The sequence below is a fragment of the Narcine bancroftii genome, chromosome 9 (genome assembly GCF_036971445.1).
Source record: "Narcine bancroftii isolate sNarBan1 chromosome 9, sNarBan1.hap1, whole genome shotgun sequence".
Taxonomy (NCBI): Eukaryota; Metazoa; Chordata; class Chondrichthyes; order Torpediniformes; family Narcinidae; genus Narcine; species Narcine bancroftii.
The window spans coordinates 21,664,167-21,672,486 of record NC_091477.1 but is presented as its reverse complement, the minus strand read 5'-3'; the positions used below and the strand labels follow the sequence as shown (position 1 = coordinate 21,672,486).

Genomic DNA, 8,320 nt, shown 5'->3' with positions numbered 1-8,320 from the left:
CCTGTAATGAGGTTCATGAATGATTTTAATGCACATTTCTGGAGTGTCCACAGTTTACTGACAATTTTGTCACAAAAATCTGATCCATTAACACTTTCTACACACAATGTATGAACTGCTGAGAAGATTCTTTATTTCCTACTCTTAGTTGATCATTGAATCTCTACCTACCAGTTGATATCAGCTTTGCATTTGAATTGTTGTTAACTATGAAGATGCAACAGGGTTACACTGAACAAAAGACACTAAGACTTCTAGGCAAAATAATGTTAGATAATAAAATAACATCTGTATCCAGTATCTTAAACAATACAGGACTCGTGCAACTGTGAAACAAAATCCAAAATCTGGCTTGGTTTTGAATGTCCCTGCTGCATCAGAGCACCCTCAAGTGGGGGTAATGAGTTAATACAGCATCTATAACCAGCAGTAAAAATTACAGTTAAAACCGAAAAGTCTGCAGACACTGGAGTTGTAGTACAATACACTAAAGTGCGAGCATCTCTTGGAAGGAAAAGGGTAATCAATGTAAGCCCTTTGTCAAAGTATGAGGTAAAAAGGTGGGGAGGAGGGTGGGGCAGGGGGAGGAGAAGGAATGGGAGGGAGAGGAGGGGAAGGGAGGGGAGGAGGGTTAGGGGAGGGGGGATAGGGGAGGGGAGGTAGGGGAGGGGGGATAGGGGAAGGGGGTAGGGGAGGGGGGAGGAGGGAGGGGGAGGGGGAAGGAGGGAGGGGGAGGGGTAGGGGAGGGGGAAGGGTAGGAGAGGGGTGGAGGAGGAGGGAGGGGGAGGAGGAGGAGGAGGAGGGAGGGGGAGGGGGAGGGGTAGGGGAGGCAGAGCGGTACAGGCTAACACATTGAAAACCATAGGTGGATATGGTTGGGAAGGCTGAAGAGAAAAAAAATCTCAGGAAGGAGAGCAGAGCCATCATGAAACTGCAGTGGCAGGCACCATATGGTCATCCAGATTCAATTCTGTCCTTGGAATCTGACATCGCAGGAATGTACCCTCTGAATATATGTCAACTGAGCCTCATTCAGGTGAATCTCCCAACTGCTTGTATTACTAATTGCAAGACTTAATCAAGTAGATATAATAGACTTTTTCCCTGATTGAGGTGGATAGCAGGAAACTGTTTATGCATTGCAGAATCAAGTAGGGAAAGGTTTCAGGGCTCCCTCCATTTCAGCATGGAAGTGTGGTCAAATAATTGTAGTTGGCACATTCATTTATCCTATTGTCCTTCAGAAATAAGGGCAAAATTATCTGGCTAAAAATGATCCAAAATCCATTTGGAATTTCCGAAATTGAATTATGTGTGTTTAAATGACCGCCAAAAGATTAGGTAGTGAGCAAGATCTTCAATACTAAGGCAAGCTTATCAATGTTTTATTTGTCTTGTGCATCCTAATTGACGATAGCTTGACCTCTCACACATGTTATGGAGTCTTTTATTGGATATTACCTCACACTCAATGTCACCAAAACCAAGCAGGTGATTGTTAAGTGAAACACAAAAGTCTGCAGATTTCTACAGATGTGTAGTGAAAAGTGTGCTGACCAGCTGCATCATGGTCTGGTATGGGGACCCCTATACTCTTGAGCGGAAAGCCCTGAAAAAGTAGTTGACATAGCCCAGAACATCACAGGCTAAACCCTCCCACCATCTACAGGGAACGCTGCCATCAGAGAGCAGCAACAAACATCGAGGGTACACATCACGCAGCACATGCTCTGTTCTCATTGCTACCATAGGAAAGAAGTAATAGGCACCACAAGACTCACATCATCAGGTTCAAGAACAGATGCTACACCTTGACCATCAGACTACTGATTTAGGGACTCTTACTTTGCACTTTTTTATTTTTCTCTCTGCATTGCACATTCAATTTTTAAAATATTTCTTTATTTGTTTACATGTCTATGAATTTTCGTGAGTACACTTTTTTTTAACTATCAATATGTTGTTATTCTGCCTTGCCTGCAGGAGAAAGAATCTCAGGGTTTTACGCTATGTCATGTATGTACTCTGACGAAAATCTAACTTTGAACTTTAACAAAACCCTACTTTTTCTGGAAGCTTAGATTTTGGCTATCCGCTGCAGGATGGGTTTGCAGTATGGCTTGAAGTCCACTGAAGATGGTCTTGTGTATTATTCACAATCCATTTCTTCAGTGTCCCTTTATTCACACGATCATCTTAATTTACTTTAGAACACTTCTACTTGTATTAACAGTGCTTCCAATCCCTGATCAGAGTGGGTATTTCCATCATTTCATATATAGACTGGGCACTTAGTGTCCATATGCTCCATTCTTTGAGCTAATTGGATGAAATGTTTATGCTGTGAATTGCGATTTCAGCCATTCTGTCAAAATAGATCTAACCAAGGGGCTAATCGACAAATATAGAACATGTCCATTTCTTTCAGGTCAGGGTGGAATTGCTCAGACTTGATGGTGTCAAATTCAAAAGTGCAGTCTTTAAATAGGGACAAGCTGATAACTGCAGTCCTGAAAGGTAACTTGATCTAAGGCTCAAGCAACTTAATGTATGGAGGGAACATCACCCTGGCATTGTGCCTTGAAATGGTGACTGCTATTGCAACACTGTAAGATGTGTCAGTTGGGCAAGGACCAACGGATTTAAAAATTCAATCCTCCATCAGCATAGGATCAAGGTAAATGTCTGGCAACCTTCAGATATCTGCCTTTGCTTGTCTCTTGAATTGCCCTGGAGTGCTAAGATTTGTAATCGGCAAAGGTTGGGATTCCAGGAATCATCCCAGAGAACTTTCCCTGAACATCCTCGAAACAAATATATGCCTCCTCAAATAAGAAGCCCAAGACCATATGTTATACTCCAGATGTGGTTTCGGGTTGTAGTCGTTTTGTTGGGAGGACGAACATGACTTGTCTGCCAAAGCAACCTGACCCTGGAAATGTTTAACTGAACTTTTTGATGAAAGATCATCAACCTAAAGCACTAATTTTGTTTCTCTCTTCACAGATCCGTTGGGCCTGTGCTTCAGAATGATTTCAATATATATCTTTCAGAAGTACTAATATTAATTGTAATAACCAGATAAATACATTTTGATATTACCCTGAGTCTAATTATGCAATACATAAATAGGAACCGATCAAGTCAAATCATGTTGAGTTTATTATTATCTGATTGCACAAGTATAACCTGATGAAAGAGCATTCTCTGCTCCTCGATACAAAACATGCAGACACACAACCAGATATAATACAAACAATACATTTGCAGAACAAATATTCATATATGCAAATAAATAAATAGATTTTACTTTGTGAATATGAGAGTCTCTGAATCATCTATTTTTGGAACAAATGGAAAACTCATTTAGCTTCAATTTTTATGCTTCATGATGTCACCTTAAACTCTCAATGTATGGTCTATCATTATTTTAACCAGAAAATCTTTTCCCGTGCTATTGATTTGTTAATACAATTCATTCAGTGCATTTTCCTGAGCAAATCTAAATTACTCTGAATGCTCAAATGTTAATCAATTGGTTTGTCACATCATGCATTTCCAAAAGATTATCTTCTGTTGGCTGGGTGTTATGTACAAACATCATAAAACCTTATTCATCAGGGATACACAAGGAAGCAGGGTTCATCAGAATAGTTGCTATTAAAATAAGAAGATAAAATTTCTCACATGAAAAATATGATACAAATTATTGCTATAAATGCATGGCTTGATTTTTCTATAAGATTTGGATTTTCCATTTAGTTTATCTTTTGGGTACATGTAAAAATGTAGATTCTTCACACATTGAATGTATTAAGCATTAAAAGCAGGAAGTATTTATCTGGGAATAGGAACCAATAAAATATTACAAAAAATAAAATTGGGAAAGATATGTATCCTTATGATTTTGTGAGTAGGTTCTGACTATGTCAAATGGATTTCCAAGTTTGTCTGGAAATCCAATCTATACAGCATTGGTTAAGGCTCCAGAGATCCCAACTTACAAACTGCAACAGTTCACAATGTAGTGCTGTGGTTCATAATCTTTTGAGTGAAAGACCATTTGGTCATTTCCCTTAAATACCTGATGATGATGTGGACCACTCCATATTTGGTTTTCTTGGGTATCCACAGTGCTAGCAGACAGCCATGCAGCCAGCTAATATGCAAACATTTATTTATTTTTGCTTTTTTATTAATGGTCTAGCTGGTTTATCTTAATGTACTGAAGTCTTACAGACCCCTGTGATATTTAGCACCCACCCCCAAAAAAGTCCACTCACTTCAGGATGCTATTTAATTATTTTATGATTGGAGAGATGGGAGATGGCATATGCTGGAATCTGGCTCAAAAATCAATCTACTGGAGGAATTCAATGGGTTGAGCAGCAACAGTGGGCGAATGGTGTTGTTGGGATTTTGGTTGCCAACCTTCATCAACCTCCCCCTAACCACTACCTGGTGTTCACCATCCCCTCTGACCTACGCGCTCTGAGATTGAATGCTCTGTCCTCAATAGAGGCCTCTGCTTCATCCCCTTTTGCTCACACTTCAATGGGTTAAGCGCACTCCATGATGCTGAACTCCTTCTCCTGGACACTTTGTTCCGGCTTTCTGCCTTCTTTATATTTCTAACTGTCACCATGACATCAACCGTAACAACTTCACCACTCCCCTCACTCATTCCAATCTCACCCCCTCAGAATGCCTGGTCCTCCACTCACTCTGCACCAATCCGAACCTCACCATCAAACCTGCAGACAAGGGTGGCGCTGTTGTGGTCTTGCGCACTCTCCTCTAACTGGCTGAAGTCAGCTCCTCTTACTTACCCCTCCAACAGGACCCCACCAAAACTCATCAAACCAATGTATCCCTGGCACGGCCTCCAATCTTATTGTTTCCAAACACTATACCACCAGTTTCTACTTCCTACCCAAGGTCCACAAACCCAATTCTCTTGGCAGACCATTTTGTCAGCATACTCCTGCCACACCGAATTGGTCTCCTCTTACCTCGACTGTTTTGTTCCCCCTAGTCCACTCCTTCCCCACCTACTTCCGAGACACTCACACACGCTCCATCACTTCAGCAACTTTCAATTCCCCGAACTCATTGCCTCATGTTCACTATGGATATCCAATCCCTATAATCTCCAGGCCCCAATACTGAAGGCCTCAAAGCCTTTTGTTTCATTCTGGATGAAGCAGTCCCCCTCCACTACCACCCTCCTCTGGCTGTCAAAAATTGTCATCATCCTTAATAATTTCTCCTTTGACTCAACCCACGTTCTCCAGGTTAAAGGGGTAATGATGAGAATCCACATGGGCCCCATCTATGCCTGCCTTTGTGTTGGCTACGTGGAACAATCCATGCTACAAGCCTACACAGGTCATTCCCCATAAATACCTTTTCCTCCGCTACATCAATTACTATTTTGATGCTGCCTCATGTACTCATGATGAGCTCATTGACTTCATCCACTTTGCTGCCAACTTCCACCCTATCCTCATATTCTCTTGGTCCATCGCTAGCAACATTCTCCCATTCCTTATCTCTCTGACTCCATGTCAGGAGACAAACTCTTGACAGACATCTTCTATAAACCCACTAACTTCCACAGCTACCTCAGTACACCTCTTCCAATTGTGTAAGGATTCCATTCAATTCTCTCAATTTCTCCATCTCTGTCACATCTACATGCAGGATGAGAACTTCCATGCCAGATCATCAGAGATATCTTTCTTCTTCAAATACTGTGACTTTCCATCTACCACCATCAACTCAGTGCTCACCCGCACATTCTCCATTACTCTCACATCTGTGCTGGCCCCCTCTGCCCTCACGAGCAACAAGAACAGGATTCCTCTTGTCCTTACCTACCACCTAAGTGCCTCTGCATCCAAAACATCCTCCTCCGCCATTTCCACTACCTACTACACGATCCCACCACTAGACATATATTTCTCTCTCCTCCTCTGCCTTCCGCAGGGACCACTATTTCCGTGACTTCCCTTTACACTCCTCCCTTCCCACTGAATGTTCCCTTGGAACCTACCCTTGTGACCGCAGGAGACGCTCACCTTGCACCCACACCTTCTCTCTCACCATTTGTGGCTACAAACTGTTCTTCCAAGTGAATCAACATTTCATGTGTGAATCTGCAAGGGCCATCTACTGCATCCAGTGTTCCCATTGTGGTGTCCTCAAACTGGACACAGACTGGAAGGTCGCTTTGTTGAGCACCTCGGCTCTGTCTACAACAATAGTGTGGATCTCGCAGTGGCCACTCATTTCAATTCCCCATCCCATTCTCTTGCTGACATATCTGTTCATGTTCTCATGCACTGCCAGAATGAGACCACCCATAAATTGGAGGAACAACACCTCACCTTCCGACCTGGCACCATCCAACTGGATGACATTAATATTGACTTCTCTGGTTTTCATTGAACACTCTGCCCCTTTCTTCCTCCATGTCTTTCCATTCTCTGTCTCCTTTTGCACAGACATGATAAATTCTTACCTTGTCCCTTATCTTATCCAATTAACACCTTTTGTTGGTCTAGATTCTTCCCCCATTGTTTGAATTCTGAGACTTCCTGCTTCTGAGTTATTCTGCTTATTCCTTAAAGACCCAAACGTCGGCAATATATCTGTCTCCTATAGACGCTGAATAGACCAGCTGAATTCTTTCAGCATTTTGGTGTTTGACTTTATTGAGCAGAGAGAGATTGATGAAATCATACGTTTGCAGTACTTGAACTAATGTTATTTTGTTTGACTTGAATGAGTTGCACTAGTCCATAATAACCAAATTAATTATACTGAAAGGCAAACCAGAAGATAGAAATAATGGCACATTAGTTACAGATATGAATATAAAATCAATGAATAAAGACATTGAGTCAAACCAATACCATGTATTCTTCAAAACAAGAAGTAATGAGCATGCGAAAAATGAACGTAAATTGTATAATTAAGGCATATTTTCAAAGAGAAAAAAAGTGGTAATTTCATATGTACATAATTAGCAGGATTAAGTAAAGATACATCATTAAAGTATCAAATCATCAAAAATCATCATTGTTGTAACTTTCCTGGTATCTGCTAGAGATAATTATAAGTAAAGCACAGGAGACTACTGGTATTACTCCATGTCAGGAGACATGAAATAACCTGCAAACACACTTTATTATCATATTAAACCACATTAATCTTTTATCTAATTCACGAGCGGATACATGTGAAGCATGATTAATTAGTTGTTATCTGTGATGTGAAAATGTTACTTTCATTACAACCCATCCTGCCCTTACCTGATAGAAGGAGAAAAATATAAATATGATATCAATTTTTACTGTGATAATCTATCATTATGAAAATCAGTTAACTTGTCATCATTAGACTTTTACCTCTGGCACATGAAAATCTTTTCCCAGCCTCTGGCACAAGTAGTTGATAAAGAATGCTTCTTTTGTAGTGAAAACATATTGTACTTGAAGCAAGTATTTCATTTGTATGTTTGTTCAGACCCTATAGAGCAGATGAAAATATCTGCATTACAAAATAAAATATTGTGAAAATAAGATTAAGAGTCACGAGATCCATGGATTTTGTTATAGACAGATAGACATGGGTTCTATATGATGAAATTTACAATATTTACAATAAAGTAACAAGCATGAATGTTCCAAATTATTCATTTAACATTGACTGAAATTTATAGAAAACCATATTCAGAGAAAACAATTTAAAAGATGACCTTGTGAACAAGGCAATGAATTGAAACAAATTTTGGATGCTGCCTGGATGCTCTGCCACTGAACTTCACATAAATGTGGCAGCAGGATCAAAATAAATTGAATTAAATGAAAAATGCATTTTTCAGTTAAATTAAATATGTTGCTGATTTTCCAACAGTCTAATGAATCAAAAATTACCATCATGCTTCAGAAGGGGTGGACATTTGAAAATGTTGAACAGAATGTAGGCTCTTAAAAATCTTTCCCTGTGTGAATGAAATAAACCATGCTTCTCAAATAAATAGTTAACATAAGGCTTTTTGTCCTTGTGCAGTGTTCTCCAAAATTTGCATGTGAAAATGCTGATTGCATATTATCAAAGCCATTCACTCAGCTCAAAATCAGATTTATAGGCCAGATTTTCTCTCTTAATTACTTTGTACATACATCTGCAACACTTATCTACATAGAATTAACTGGAATCAAGATGAGATTCAAATATGTAGACTCAATTTAAATAGGAAGAATCTATGAAATTCTGCTTTCCTGAATCCGGCCATTTTATTTCTTCCCCACCC

The 8,320-nt window shown here is 40.0% G+C and overlaps 1 long non-coding RNA gene across 1 annotated transcript in view; it reads right to left on the bottom strand.

The window, feature by feature from the left end:
- Positions 1 to 3,224: 3,224 nt before the first annotated feature.
- The window catches only part of LOC138743272 (uncharacterized), an 8,782-nt gene continuing 3,686 nt past the window's right edge, over positions 3,225 to 8,320 (bottom strand). The window contains exons 3-4 of the long non-coding RNA XR_011344772.1: positions 7,413 to 7,533; positions 3,225 to 3,657 (exon numbers count right to left, since the gene is read on the bottom strand). This is a non-coding gene — a long non-coding RNA (uncharacterized lncRNA). The remainder of the gene's footprint in view (positions 3,658 to 7,412; positions 7,534 to 8,320) is intronic.